Here is a 17,116-nt window from a genome sequence, read left to right as displayed (position 1 = left end):
CTTCATAGTCTTGAGTAAGGAGTTTCTTAGCTCGAACTGAAATAATACAAGTTGAACCACTCATTCTAACACCATTCACCTCAATCATGCTACCATTAAAACTCTGAACCAAAAACTTCTTTTTGCACAATCCACAATCCTTCTATGCTCAGTTAGCCAATCCATTCCTAAACTCAGATCAAAATCGCTAATGGATAATCAGCAAGTCAATTGGAAAAGTTACATTCTTAATATCTAAAAGACATCACCTACACACTTAATTGACTAACACTAATTGCCCCAAAGGACTTGATACAACCATAGCTACTTTCGACGTCTCAAGCTCTATATTCCACGATTTAACCAGTTCAACATTATATAAAAATATAAGGATCCAGGGTCTATCATAGTGTAAACATGAGTAGAGAATAGTATAAAAATATCTGCTACAACATTGATAGCATCTCCTTTCTCGTGAGTTCGTACAACATATGCTCAAGCCAATGGTCTGGCCTCTATCTGATGAGCAAGAACTTTACTCCTTTTCTCGCACCACCTCTAAAAACAGAACCACCACCACTAATTCCACAATCCCTAATCGCAGGTGCAAACATCTAAGTAGAGACAAGATTATTATTATCACTTCTTGGACACTCTTGAGGGAAATGCTCTAAAGATCCACAACGAAAATAGGCTCGCAACAATTTCCAGCATTCACCTCGATGCTTTTTCTCGCGGACCTCTGAGCATGGAATGCTTACTAGGTATATGAGAAAGTTTTAAGGGGACTAAAGTGTCTTTAAGACCACACCACATTCGAGTTACCACCAAGGGTATGGCACACTCGGTTTGCTTGAACACTGTGCAGATGGGGCATGCAATAGGATTAGTCCAGAGTCAACTAAATGGACTTGACTAGTCAAATAGTATCTGCATCCTAATTTCCTTTTATATTTAAGAGGAATTTCAATATTCATTTAACACTTCTCAAGATCCACTGAAAGGAGATTAAGCATATTGTAGCACCCCAAACCCGGCCCAGAAGTTATGGCCGGATCCAGCATGCCACATCAAAAACGTTAAAAAAAAATTTCCATTCTAAGTCCAGAAAATCGTACTTGATGTTCAAAAGATTAATTCATTAAGGGTTAAAGTGAATGGAAGCTGTGCACCAGGTTGGAAACCGGAAAAGAGGTGGTGAGTCCATCGGACTGCTTAAGTACCAAGCTCCCTTCGGATCCAATCCTAGACATGCATACCGCCATTGCCACACCTTAACGTCATGGATATTTCTAGAAACCGATTTGATTAAGTCATTTTAGGAAAAGTGATTAATCTTGGAAAATACTTTCATTCGGAAGCTTTGCTTGTTGTCGTGTTATTTTGAAATCAATTGTTGTTTTTGAAAACGCACCCTAAAGCTATCCAATTTCAACAGTTAAAATAAGTAATACCTATCTTAGTAATACATATTAAAACCATCAAAAATAATTAAGCGGCCTTATTACATTTAAAAACCCAAAACTTCAAACATAAATAAAAGGATGTCCAGTTCACGGAAGAAAATCAAACTTTCGAATGGGTGGCCACTCAAATTCCCTCACGACTCCAAGCCCACTATGGTTGGGGATTTCTGCGTGGATGAAAATAAAAGGGTGAGTTTGGGGAAACTCGGTGTGTAAGGAAAACTCATTCAAAGCCCAAGTCACTCAAGCCCATTGGGCCTAAGCCCATTCAGTAATAGTGGTCTTGGGCGAGCCCTTTTCAGATTACAATAAAGCGGGCCTTAGCCCTTATTCAGATAATGTATGGCCCATAGGCCCATTTCAAAATACATGCAACATCAGTAAACATATGCAAGCCCATTTAGGGAGACTACTCAACCCACCAACCACTACACTCCACCCGTACCAGCCATACACTCCATGTGGGGAATAGCTCAACCCACCCAAATTTCAACACTCCACATTGCCTTTTGCTGCTCGCTTAACAATAAATTGAGGCAAAGCCTCTAGTACGTGGACAAGCCACTTTCAAGACTTCCTCCGTCAATATCCCATCCCATGCATCGATAATAACAACATGGCATGCAAGAAATAACAACGATCAAACATGCACTTAGGTCAATTTAACCTAGGGGTATTTGGTAATTTATCTCCTAGGGGTAAAACGTAAATTTTCCACTTTTAAAGGTATTTCAGTAATTTATCTATTTTAGGGTTTTTCATGCATATTCCTACCTTTCACGTACTACTGAAATTACGTCGAGGGTTCTTACGAATTGGGCCGATTGGCCCATCATTCCAATTTTGGCCCATTAAGCCCAAAAATATCGAGGCACGAAATGATGCACTTTATAGTCCAAATTTTGTAGCTTACCAAAACATTAATCGATTTACCTCACGAGCATTCGCACACTCGCAAATCTACAAAATACCGGTTTTGGCATTTCGACTTTTCGACTTTTGCCGATCTAGACTAAGAAAGAGGGTGTTAGTTACACACTGTTTGCGACGATATGCTGACGAGATCCACACACGAACCGCCTACAATTGGATTACTAACACGTTAATCTAACTATTCAAATACAAACTACGTATTAATCCCTTACAATATTCGGCCAACCACACCTACAGATCATAGTAAGCTTATAAGAAAGCAATAAGCAACTCATTAACAAATTTTTGTCAATGTTTACCACATAATCATAATTTCACGGCAAGCTGTCTTCCTGAGCAAGAGTCACTAAATTATTTATAACTGGAGCTACGAAACTCCAAATCAAGTTCTGTTAATTTTCCTCGAAAATAGACTCATATATCTTCTATCCATAAAATTTTCAGAATTTTTGGTTTAGCCAATCAATACCAGATTTTTCTCAAAGTTTCCCATGTTTCACTGTTTGGCTAATTTGACCACTCTTCATTACGAATCAAATTTCTCATTGTACAGAATTCAAAATATGTTTTTGTTTATTTCATTAGAAACTAGACTCAATAAGCTTTAATTACATAATTTATTCAGCTTCTAATTTATCTCCCACAATTTATGGTGATTTTCCAAAGTCACGTTACTGCTGCTGTCCCAAGCAGATTTATTACCAAATCACTCTTTCATACACCTATCTTGCATGCATGTTATTTAAACATGTATATCACCAATCAATCATCACATATCTATGATTTTTACTTAAGCATAATCTCCATTTCATCATTTTAAAGCACAACATGTTAGCCGATTTTTTCCTTTAGCATCTAAGGCACATGCATGCTCATTTGTTTGGCTCAACTTCACATATCTTCCATTTTTCATCAAAAGAACATGAAACAACAACCATTTCCTTCATTTTAATTCATGACCAAATGCTCACAACACAACTAAAAATCAAAATATACTTCAAGAGTTAAGGTAGAATCAAGAAGAACATCAAGATAGAAGCCAACTACCATGAACCTACCTTCAATTTTCTTCCCCAAGTGACCGAACACTCAAGAGCTTTCTCCTCTCCTTTCTCTTCTCTAACTTTCACCTATGATGAACAAAGATGGATAAAACTTTGTTTTTTTCACCCCTTTTTCTTTTAATAAAACTTCATATTTCATCCATTTAATTCTTTAATACAAAAGACATGAAATTCTTATCATGAAACATTTACCTAACCCATTATCATGAAACATTTACCTAACCCATTATCATGGGACATTTACCTAACTTATTATCAATTTGTATCAATTTGTACCATAAATTATGGATATCAAGTGTACATTTTGTCTACAACAACATGATGGTTAGCCACTTCATGTAAAATGGGAGGTTTATCATGCAAATCCTCCTATTTTGCACTCCTATTTATTTGGCCACTTCAATTTAGCCTATAGCATTTTCAAAAATTTTCACATAGGTCCTATTTCATAATTTCACTCCCTTTTTCTTATGGAACAAAAATTAACTAAAATTATCGGGTTCTATCTTAAGCTTGGGCCTTCTAGAGGCCCACTAACATAATTAAACCTATGCCAACATTCACAGGATTCCTAAAAATTGGGGCGTTACAACTCTACCCTCCTTAAAGAAATTTCATCCTCGAAATTTACCTAATCCAAACAGATGAGGGTATTGTTGTTGCATCGTCTCTTCTGGCTCCCAAACTCAGAAGTTTCCCCTTCCTTAACTTGTTGAAAACGAGTGACCAAAGACTCATCGTTCAACTGTTTTTCCTTAATCTGATCCACCAGTTGGCCTCACTTGCAACTCACCAATAGACTTCCATCATCATACGACTCGGACAAGCAAACATTGCTCTCGGATCGAATCTGACTCTACGACTTAGAGCATCGGCTACCACATTAGCCTTGCTTGGGTGATACTCGATCGAACAGTCATAATCCTTAAGCAACTCAATCCATCTCCTTTGCCTAAGGTTCAGCTCCTTCTGAGTCAACAAATACTTAAGACTCTTATGGTCAGTGTATATAATACACCTTTCTCCGTACAAGTAATGTCTCCAAATCTTAAGTGCAAATATCACTGCTGCCAACTCTAAATCATGAGTCAAATAGTTTCCCTCATGAGGCTTAAGCTATCGTGATGTATATGCAACCACCTTACCCTCTTGCATTAACACGTAGCCCAAACCCACGTGTGATGCGTCACTGTACACAGTAAAATCATTCCCAGACTCCTGCTGAATTAACACAAGTGCTTGATCGAACTTTCTTCAACTTCTCAAAAGCTTCTTGCGCTTCTTAGTCCATACAAACGGTACTCCTTTCCTTATGAGTTTTGTCGAGAGGTGCTGCCATCACAGAAAAAACTTCTACAAACCTTCTGTAGTATCCTGCCAGTCCTAGGAAACTCCGTATTTCCGACACTGACCTAGGCGGCTTCCATTCCAAAATCGCTTCAATTTTCCAAGGGTCCACTTTAATTCCCTCGTGAAAACCGGATGTCCTAAGAAAGTTACCTCCCTCAACCAAAATTCACACTTCTTGAACTTCACAAAGAGTTCCTTCTCCTTAATACTTACAAAGACTATACGGAGATGCTCATCATGTTTCGTTTAGTTTGAATATACCGGATATCGTCAATAAAGATGACTACTGAATTGATCTAAAATGGTTGGAACACATGATTCATCAGATCCATAAACGCTGCAGGAGCGTTCGTTAGTCCAAATGGCATAACCAAAAACTCGTAATGACCATACCGAGTCCTGAATGTCGTCTTTTGGATATCTGCCTCCTTGACCCTTAACCGATGATATCCAGATCGAAGGTCGATCTTGGAAAATACAGAAGCTCCTCTAAGCTGGTCGAATAGATCACTAATTCTTGGCAGTGGATACTTATTCTTAATCGTCAGTTTATTCAACTGGCAATAATCAATGCACATCCGCATTGTACCATCCTTCTTCTTCACGAATAGCACCGGTGTTCCCCATAGAGACACGCTTGGCCTAATGAAGCTCCTATCCAACAACTCTTGAATTTGTGCCTTTAGCTCCACCAACTCCTTCGGTGCCATTTTATACGATGCGATAGACACTGGTGCCGTTCCAGGCAATAAGTCGATTCCAAACTCCACTTCTCGGTTCGGAGGCAATCCTGGAAGCTCCTCCGGAAAAACATCTTGGAACTCCTTTACGGTCCTAACCTTATCCACTGTCAGTCCCTCCTCTTCTGACTGACTTACAAATGCCAAATAGGCCTCACAACCTTTTCAAATCCACTTCTCGGCTCTTAATGCCTACACCACATTGGACAAATAATTCTTTCGCTCACCTATCACCATAACCTCCTCATCCTTTGTGGTCCTTAACACCATTCGTTTAGCAGCACAATCCAGGGTCGCCTTATGCTTAACAAGCCAGTCCATTCCCAAAATGAGATCAAACTCTCGAGCAGTAACTCCATCGATCTCCGGGGAAAATCCTACCTTGAGTTTCTAAGGGTACATCCCTATACAGTTTGTCTACCCTAACCGAGTGACCCAAAGGACTTAGTACAGATACCCCACTCACAATCTCCTCAGAGCAGTCCAAGTTGTCCATAATCCGTTCTGTGACCTCCAACCAATATTCCGCTACATTCGGGGCTATACCAGACATTCCCCTAAAGATCTCCGTTCTGTTAGCCCGAAGTCATTCAGAAATAGATCCCCGAACTCCATTGCCCGTACTTGCCCCGGCAACCCTTTCCAGAACACGAAGCATTGTCTATGATAGGGCATCATCCCCGGTACTGCAGTCATGAGACTCTACCTCTGTTTCAGGTGGTACCGGTGCATCCACCGCCGGTATATGTCTCGAAGACGAAGATCTCGCTCGAGCACTTCCTCGGCTTCGTCCACGGCCTCTTGTACTCATATCGTATTATCTTGATTACGAATTTTTATGCATCAATTAATATTCCAGTGTTTATTACAGATGTTTTATGAATCAGACAGTAGTTCAGAGTTTGTTTTCGCAGAATCGAAGTCTAGCTACAGTGTAACACCCTTATCCCGTAACCGTCGCCAGAATAGGTAAGGGGCATTACCGAACTTGTAACTCATGTCAGAACAGTAAAATTTTGAACTTTTTCTTGAAATAAAGATCGTTCATTTAAATAAGTACTAAGCACAGCCAGAGGTAAAATTTAAACTTCACTAAGTAAACATTCAAAAGATGCCATTTTCGCATGGCTTATATACATTAACCAAAAATATTCTTCCGCCACTAGTCTATTCTATACATGCCATAAAATAATTCTAAACATAACAAGTAACAAGCGGTAGATAGTGATAGTGTGACTAGTTGTTGGCGATCCTCAAGCACAGTAGCCGCAATGAGATCTATAAAACAGAGGAAGCAGAGTAAGCGGAGTAAGCATTACAATGCTTAGTAAGTTTTAAGCGGTGTCAACAGATAACAATCAAATTATAACATAGTTGTTCAGATATTTTATTTCACTCTTCATTCGGCATGCCATCCCTTTACCGAATATGCACATCTCATCATATACAATAGGCAGATAAACTTTCACATAAAAGTGAGCTCATATGACATAGATATATTGTATGATTTCACATAACCTCTCACACTGATCCGATGTCACATAATCATAGGAATAGTCTCATAGATTGCTCTCGTATGCATCACATAACTACCTTATGATTTAGTTCAAATCAAGCTCACATATAAACTTGGAGTACATATCTGTTTAACCTTTCGCATTGAATATATTTATAAGCAATTCTTATTACGAAATCTTATAGCTTTAACCTCTACTTGGATTATCGGCGAGACCTTTAGCTCAGACGAAATCTCCACACGAAGTTATCGGGTCTTACCCGGACAAAATCTCCACACGTAGTCATCGGGTCTTACCCGAACATAATCTCCACACGTAGTCATCGGGTCTTACCCGGACATAATCTCCACACGTAGTCATCGGGTCTTACCCGGAATATATTTCTAAGTTTCATGTACATTTAATCACATGTTACAACATTCACATCGACTGTCATATTTGTAATTCATTTGCCTCATCAAATATCTAATAATACACACCTTTCACATTTGGTCGTTTGGCCACAATATACGCACATCGCCTACATATTTCACACTAGCCATTCGGCTTTACCACATATACATATCTCATACATATTTCACATTAGCCATTCGGCTTTACCACATATATGCATGTTCATATTCACCACATTGGCCATTAGGCCTTATCACACATATGCATGCTCACATTCATCACATTGGCCATTCGGCTTTATCACATATATGCATGTTCACATTCATCACATTGGCCATTCGGCCTTATCACATATATGCATGTTCACATTCATCACATTGGCCATTCAGCCTTATCTCATATATACACATTCACATTCATCACATAAAATCCTAAATCAAAATATAAATTTGCATGTATTCACATCACAATTATCCAAATATACTTCACATACCACATATACTATCATGTATACACTTTGTCTTGGCCGAATCTACATCAATCATTTTCCAATGAATAATTCAATTTCACGCCATACTATCATTTCATATTCGAATACTCATAAACTTACAATTTCACAAACTTTAACATCAAAGATCCGTCTAACACTCATATATCGTTTTACAATATCACGATTTAGAATTCACGTATGGGTTTAATCAATAGCTTATGAGCAACTAAAACAAGTTTTATCCATGTTTACAACAAAATCACATATTCACTACGAGCTGTTTTCCTGAGCAATAGTCACTAAATTATTTATAACTGGAGCTACAAAACTCCAAATCACTTGCCGTTAATTTTCCATGAATATAGACTCATATATATTCCATCCATAAAATTTCCAGAATTTTAGGTTTGGCCAATCAATACCAGATTTTTCTTAAAGTTTCCCCTGTTTCACTGTTTGACTAATCTGACCATTCTTCACTACAAATCAAATTTTTCATTGTACAGAATTCATAATGTGTTCTATTTGATTTCATTTGAAACTAGACGCATTAAGGAGTCTAAGCATATAAATCTTATCTTATAACCATTTTTTTACAAATTATAATGATTTTCCAAAAACAGAACAGGGGATTTCGAAGTCATTCTGACACTGTCCCACACAACTTTAAATATCTCTTTATAGGAAATATCTTTGCTTCCACGGTCTCTTTTATAAGAAACTAGACTAACTAAGCTTTGATTACATATTTCATTCAGCCTATAATTCCACACCAAAAATTTATAGTGATTTTCTAAAATCACGTTACTGCTGCTGTCAAAAGCAAATTATTACAATTTGCTCTTAAATTTCCAAGTCCAAACACTTATGAACTTACCATTTGAGTTTAAAACATATCATGGCCACATCATATCTTATTAAATCAACTCATTATGTCCTATTATGACTGAATTTACTCAACGTTTAATCACTTAAAACTTACCTCGGAAGTGGTCGACGATTAGATGTCCACGGCTATTCGTTTACTTTCTCTTTTCCCCTATCCAACTTTGATCCTCTTTGCTCTTGTGCTAATTCAAACAAATTTAACTTATTAAAGTCTCATTATGCTAGCTTATGGCCGAATATGACAAGGAGTTTGATAGGTCATATGGCCACCTTTAGCTCAAATACAAAATGGTCATACGCATTTTTAATCACATTGAGCAATTTAACACCATTAATCTAACATTTCCTCATGAACACCTTTATGACCAGACACACATATCCTTAACCTAATATCACTTAACTAAGCACTTTAACAAGTTTTCTTTAACTATACACACATTCGGCAATGACAAAGACAACTTAACAAACCTCAAATTCAACTTATAACAATATATACTCAATATTCAAAGCATTTAACATCACTTTATCATAATCTTACATCATGGCCGAATGCTCCTTTTAAACCATTTACCCTCACAAAGCATAAATTTCATCATCAAGCTTACAAGCTTATAATCCCATGAATTATAACCTCCTAATATTCATCCAACTCTCACTCATTAGCTTCTAACATAAATCTCAAAATCTATAGTTCCTTTTTTTTTCTACCCATGACCGAAATCTCCAACAACACCAAATGAAAATATACTTCATGGATCTAAGGTAGAACCAAGAAAGGAACTCATAAATATCAAGGTGTAAGCATCTACCATTGTTCATCTAGATTTAGCATGAAACATAACCATCACCCTTATTAATCTCCATAGCCGAAAACCTTACTCAATTCAAAATCAAAATTTCAACATGGGTTACCAAAAATAACTTGATAACTCACTCAATATCAACTAAAATTTCAAGAACTAGCATAAACTTTATTACCTTAATATTCACCTAAGATGGCCGATTGCTTCATCCCCTTCTTCCTCTTTTCAATTCGGCCAAGAAGAACCAAAGAATGAACTCTTTTTTTTTTCTCCTCTTTCTCTAGTCACGGCAATGGAGGGGGGGCATGGATGAGACAATTTTTTTTTCATCACTCCTCCCTTTGCATTACTTTAATCCTAACCCCTTTTTTTTATTCTTTCTAACATAACACACTAACACAACATGTTTACAACATGTTTCCACCCATAGCATGGCCGGCCACTATGCTTTAATTTTTGGAAATTTGACATGCAAACCCATCATTTTCACAACATGCATTAATAGGCCACTTTACATTTGCCTAGCACATTTCTAAATTTTCTCACATAAGTCCTATTTGATAAAATTCACTTACAATTAACAAAATTCAAACATGAAATTTTCACATATGCATATATACATATAATAAGCATCAACTATGACGGTTAATTATTTTATGACTCGATTTTGTGGTCCCGAAACCACTTTTCGACTAGGGTCAAATTAGGGGTGTCACATACAGTTTCAGTCTCTTATCAGATTTTCCTATGGTTTCAGTATCATCCTATCTAGAGTATCCTAGCAGGATTTCATTACAGACAGATAAGTCAGAAAAATATTCAGAAGAGTTCAGAGTAATACTTACAGACTTGGTAGGAGATTGAATGCCACCTTCTAAAGATCTAAATTTTGAAATTGAGTTTTCGCATTCTTTATCAAATTTTCGCTTTCAAAAATCTTTGTTTTGTAAACCCATTCCACAGTAGAGTTATTGCAACCTAGGCTCGATACCACTAAATGTAGCACCCCAAACCCGCCCAAGTTATGGCGGGATCCAACATGCCACATCAAAACGTTAAAAAAATTTCCACTCTAAGTCCGAAAATCGTACTTGATGTTCAAAAGATTAATTCATTAAGGGTTAAAGTGAATGGAAGTCATGCACGGTAGGAAACCGGAAAAGTGGTGGTGAGTCCATCGGATTGCTAAGTACCAAGCTCCCTCGGATCCAATCCTAGACATGCATACCGCCATTGCCACACCTTAACGTCATGGATATTTCTAGGAAACCGATTTGATTAAGTCATTTTAGGAAAAGTGATTAATCTTGGAAAATACTTTCATTATGGAAACTTTGCTTATTGTCTTGTTATTTTGAAATCAATTGTTGTTTTTGAAAACGCCCTAAAGCTATCCAATTTCAACAGTTAAAATAAGTAATACCTATCTTAGTAATACATATTAAAACCATCAAAAATAATTAAGCGGCCTTATTACATTTAAAACCCAAAACTTCAAACGTAAATAAAAGGATGTCCAGTTCACGAAAGAAAATCAAACTTTCGAGCGGGTGGCCACTCAAATTCCCTCACGACTCCAAGCCAACTATGGTTGGGGATTTCTGCGTGGATGAAAATAAAAGGGATAAGTTTGGGGAAACTCGGTGTGTAAGGAAAACCCATTCAAAGCCCAAGTCACTCAAGCCCATTGGGCCTAAGCCCATTCAGTAATGCAGTGGTGCTGGGCGAGCCCTTTTCAAATTACAATAAACGGGCCTTAGCCCTTATTCAGATAACAGTATGGCCCATAGGCCCATTTCAAAATACATGCAACATCGGTAAACATATGCAAGCCCATTTGGGAGACTACTCAACCCACCAACCACTACACTCCACCCGTACAGTCCTTACACTCCATGTGGGAATAGCTCAACCCACCCATTAACACTCCACGATTGTAGCCTTCTTTGCTCGATTAACGAGAAATTGAGGCAAAGCCTCCAAGATGCGTGGACAAGCCACTTTCAGTACTTCCTCCGTCAATATCCCAAATCCCATGCATCGATAATAACAACATGGCATGCATAAATAACAACATCAAACATGCATTTAGGTCAATTTAACCCTAGGGGTATTTGGTAATTTATCTCTTAGGGTAAAGCGTAAATTTTCCACTTTTAAAGGTATTTAAGTAATTTATCTATTTTAGGGTTTTTATGCATATTCCTACCTTTCACGTACTACGAAATTACGTCATCGAGGGTTCTTACGAATTGGGCCCGTTGGCCCATCATTCCAATTTTGGCCTATTAAGCCCAAAAATATCGAGGGCACAGAAATGATGCACTTTGTAGTCCAAATTTTGCAGCTTACCAAAAACATTAATCGATTTACCTCACGAGCATTCGCACACTCGCAAATCTACAAAATACCGGTTTTCGGCATTTCAGCTTTTCGACTTTTGCCGATCTAGACTAAGAAAGAGGGTGTTAGTTACACACCTGTTTGCGACGATATGCTGACGAGATCCACACACGAACCACCTACAATTGGATTACTAACACGTTAATCTAACTATTCAAATACAAACTACGTATTAATCCCTTACAATATTCGGCCAACCACACCTACAGATCATAGTAAGCTTATAAGAAAACAATGAGCAACTCATTAACAATTTTTTGTCAATGTTTACCACATAATCATAATTTCACTGCAAGTTGTCTTCCTGAGCAACAGTCACTAAATTATTTATAACTGGAGCTATGAAACTCCAAATCAAGTTCCGTTAATTTTCCTCGCAAATAGACTCATATATCTTCTACCAATAAAATTTTCAGAATTTTTGGTTTAGCCAATCAATACCAGATTTTTCTCAAAGTTTCCCATGTTTCACTGTTTGGCTAATCTGACTACTATTCATTACAAATCAAATTTCTCATTGTACAGAATTCAAAATATGTTCTTGTTTATTTCATTAGAAACTAGACTCAATGAGCTTTAATTACATAATTTATTCAGCTTCTAATTCATCTCCCACAATTTATGGTGATTTTTCTAAGTCATGTTACTGCTGCTGTCCCAAGCAGATTTATTACCAAATCACTCTTTCATACACCTATCTTGCATGCATGTTATTTAAACATGTATATCACCAATCAATCATCACATATCTATGATTTTTACTTAAGCATAATATCCATTTCATCATTTTAAAGCACAACATGTTAGCCGATTTTTCCCTTTAGCATCTAAGGCACATGCATGCTCATTTGTTTGGCTCAACTTCACATATCTTCCATTTTTCATCAAAAGAACATGAAACAACAACCATTTCCTTCATTTTAATTCATGACCAAATGCTCAAAACACAACTAAAAATCAAAATATACTTCAAGAGTTAAGGTAGAATCAAGAAGAACATCAAGATAGAAGCCAACTACCATGAACTTACCTTCAATTTTCTTCCCCAAGTGACCGAACACTCAAGAGCTTTCTCCTTTCCTTTCTCTTCTCTAACTTTCAGCTATGATGAACAAAGATGGACAAAACTTTGTTCTTTTCACCCCTTTTTCTTTTAATAAAACTTTATATTTCATCCATTTAATTCTTTAATACAAAAGACATGAAATTCTTATCATGAAACATTTACCTAACCCATTATCATGAAACATTTACCTAACCCATTATCATGGAACATTTACCTAACCTATTATCAATTTGTATCAATTTGTACCATAAATTATGGATATCAAGTGTACATTTTGTCTACAACAACATGATGGCTGGCCACTTCATGTAAAATGGGAAGTTTGTCATGCAAATCCTCCTATTTTGCACTCCTATTTATTTGGCCACTTTAATTTAGCCTATAGCATTTTCAAACATTTTCACATAGGTCCTATTTCATAATTTCACTCCCTTTTTCTTATGGAACAAAAATTAACTAAAATTACTAGGTTCTATCTTAAGCTTGGGCCTTCTAGAGGCCCACTAACATAATTAAACCTATGCCAACATTCACAGGATTCCCGAAAATTGGAGCGTTACACATATAGAGTAGGAAGGGAACATTCCAGATGGTATTTTTTTCTTTCTGCTCTACGTTCTAATTCTTCTTCCTAAACCTAAACAATACCTTCTTCTTCGTTAGGATTAGAAGCTAAGAATTTTTGTTTTATCAGTGGATATTTCAATCTCCTACTAAGTTTTATAACTCTGTATGTTGAGATTTCTGAAGAATAGGGATGTTATAAGGCGTAATAACAGTAAAGTGTAAGTGGGAGCCCTGCACAGGGGTCACATGAAATTGATATGTTGGGAAATTGTTTATAAATAGAGTTTTAATGGAAGTTTCATAATCTTTTAAGAAGTTACTACTACTGGTTCAGGCAGAACTATTAGAACAAGAACTCTGAGGTAAAGTAAAAGTTAGTTTCATGTGAGTTTTTAACCTGAGTCTTGCATGTTAATTTACAATGGTTGTCTGTACGTTGATGTCTTCTTGGATAACTGATAAGTGTATATGTCTGAAGTATCGTAAAGTTCTAGATGTTCACAAATGAGGTATATGATGTGTCGTATGAATAAGAAGATGTCTGGTGTGTATTCATGTGAAATTAGGTATTGAAAAGTACAAATCTATCAGGAGTATGAATGAAATCTAAGTAAGTGTGTTCAATGTTAAATGAGAAATGCTTGATCATTCTAAGTTATGTTAAAAGGTAAGAAAGGTAAGAAAGAGATCCATTTGTGTTGCCTCCAATAGGGCAAGTACATTGCTAACTGGATAGGCAGATCACTGTGAAAATAGAGATTTATTGTGTAGCCTTCGATGGGATAGCTATAATAGTAATCGGACTGGCAGATCACGAAATAAACTTGTGGAAAGACCATGACCATGTCACTTTTTGAAAAACCAATATGAGAAGATCAATTCTGTTATGCCTTTTTGGCATATTTTATAATGCCTTTGTGGCATATTCTGCAACACCTTTGTAGCGTATTCTATTATGCCTTTGTAGCGCATTCTTTAACGCCCTTGGGGAAAAATCTGGTTAATCACCTTTGTGGCGAAATCTGGGTAAGCTTTAAGACTTCTCTGCTAGTTGATTCTATGACAGAGATCTGGGGAAGTTTGAAGATATCCCTGTCTGATTAGCCTTGTGGAGAAAATTGAATATGTCTTAGGGTTATCTCCTAAAAAGATTTATTAGCAATGTTTTTGAAGAGTGAATTCGCCATAGTGGCTCGTCAGCATAAAGAATTTGGCATATTCATAATTATGGGTGGTCTAAGTGCTAGCTAGAACTAAGTTTGTCTACGTTATGTATAGATGTTATCTAAATTTTGTGGTATCCACCAAAACTAAGTTTGTCTACGTTATGTACAGAAGTTATCTAAATTTTGTGGTATCCACCAAATCTAAGTATTTTCACATTATGTATAGATGTTATTTAGAGTCTAAGTTATCTGTGAAACCTGGGCATTCTCATGATATGTAACATAGATGTCTGGGATTCCATGGGATGACTTTGAATGTTTCATCTATCAGAATAAGTTGTGGTCTGGCGTGATTAAGATATGATCTAACTGGTATCTTGATAGTTGCCACATTCAGTATGAGAATCCGCCAATGGTAGGATCTATATGAAGTTCATCTTAAATGATCAATTAGTATAAGTATCTTCCAAAAGTAACAACTGTGAGTGCACCATCCTGGGTGAGGTGTTCAACATCTATCTAGGTGAGAATCCATCGAAGGTAGATTTTGTATGAATATCTTTCTAGGTAACACATTTGTTTTCCAAAGAGGAAATCAAATTCGCATTGAATGGTAAAATCTATAATTTGCCTAATGAGTGAATTAGCATATATGTATGCGTTCAGTATTAGAAAAGTATCTGTCAAAAGACTGAAAAGAAATCCAAAATCTTCAAGTTGAGGAATTCAATAATAAACGCTCAAAGATGACCTGGGTTAAAATTCACTAAGTTCATTTAAACTTACAAGCATCTGTTTGTGATGCAAGTTTTGATTAAAGAGTAGGTATGCCAAATGGGAGTAAGCCAAGAATGCACCAATGTGTAGTTCAAGTTGAGATATTATGCATCATAGGAAACCATAGGGATATGGCGTTTAGTACTTTACGCCATGAAAAATTTGTTTTAACAAGGTTTTAAGTTGTAACATCATATGTTGCTTTTGAAAACCTAATGTAATTATTAAACATTCTCTTTTCTTAATCTTTTGTTTTAAGAACAGTATATAAAGAAATAAGAAGTATGTTTTAAAATGGTTTTATGCCTGTTGAAAAAATTTTGCTAAGTGTTTAAGTTTTGTAACATCCGATATCCGGATCTGATAATTCAAGTAGGGTATAAGGTGTTACATGAATCACTGCCGACCACAGTTTTCGGCCACCAACGTTAGCCCTTGCCATTGATCATCACCTATCGAACCACTAGTAACCTCCCCTATTAGACTATCGTTGGTTTATTTCTGATTTTGGCTGGGTCAGGTTTACGTCGTCTCGATCAGCCTCAGTGTTTCTCGATTTTCTAAGTTTCGCCTAAAATTATAGGTTACAAAAGTTCTATCTTTGTTTCTGACTCACTTATTTTATTCTAAAATAATAAAATAAATCCTGCATGGAGATGATAGTCCATAATCTAATTTTACATACCCAAAAATTAATAATAATTACATTCAATTTTCTAAAAATCACAAGTTTTGCAAAATTATTTTATCATATATAATAAAATAGTAGCATACATTCATTCACATACATATCCCTAAACATGCTAATAATTACAAGAATGTCACATCTTGTCAAAATAAATTACAGATAAAGAAAAGAGAAAAGTTTCAGTATCAGTTTATACTATAAACATAGCACAACCTGATTATGATACCAATTGTTGGAAAAAAATCTGGTTTGAAAACGATTTTCTTGCATAGTGGAAAATTAAAATTTTGAAAACAGTCGGTTTGTGATATTTATAGCAATAAACTTTTTTCCAAAATCGCACCCCTGTTTTCAACTAAATGGCTCCTAGTTATTCCTAGCTTTCAACTGAATGGCTTCTTCATTATTCTTGTACCATAAATTGGTTCGAGTGTGGGCTTGAATGAATTTGAGTCAAACATAGAACCATAAATTATTTGCTTTACTTTCAATAAGAAAGAAAAAATCTCTCTTCAATAGAAACCGATAAAATTGTTATTCCAAAAAAGAGAATTTATATTTAGAAAATAAATTCTCACTATTTTCGAGCAGAATAACAATATCTTAAGGTTTTTTCAAACTTACCATATGTTTAGCCCTATCGGTGCTATCTATTAATATGGAGAAGAAGTAAAAGCCTTGTTGATTTAGTAGAAGTCTATTTAATAGAAAAACAACTTCCTAGTTAAACTAAGAGAGAGAAAGGTGGCAACCATAGTTAAATATAGTAGGGTTTGTCATCCCATGTATTAACATGAAGGGCTTTTTGGCCTCTCCTGTATCAGGT

The sequence above is a fragment of the Gossypium arboreum genome, chromosome 6 (genome assembly GCF_025698485.1).
Source record: "Gossypium arboreum isolate Shixiya-1 chromosome 6, ASM2569848v2, whole genome shotgun sequence".
NCBI lineage: Eukaryota > Viridiplantae > Streptophyta > Magnoliopsida > Malvales > Malvaceae > Gossypium > Gossypium arboreum.
The sequence above is the reverse complement of the archived record's forward strand: the minus strand, read 5'-3'. Positions refer to the sequence as shown.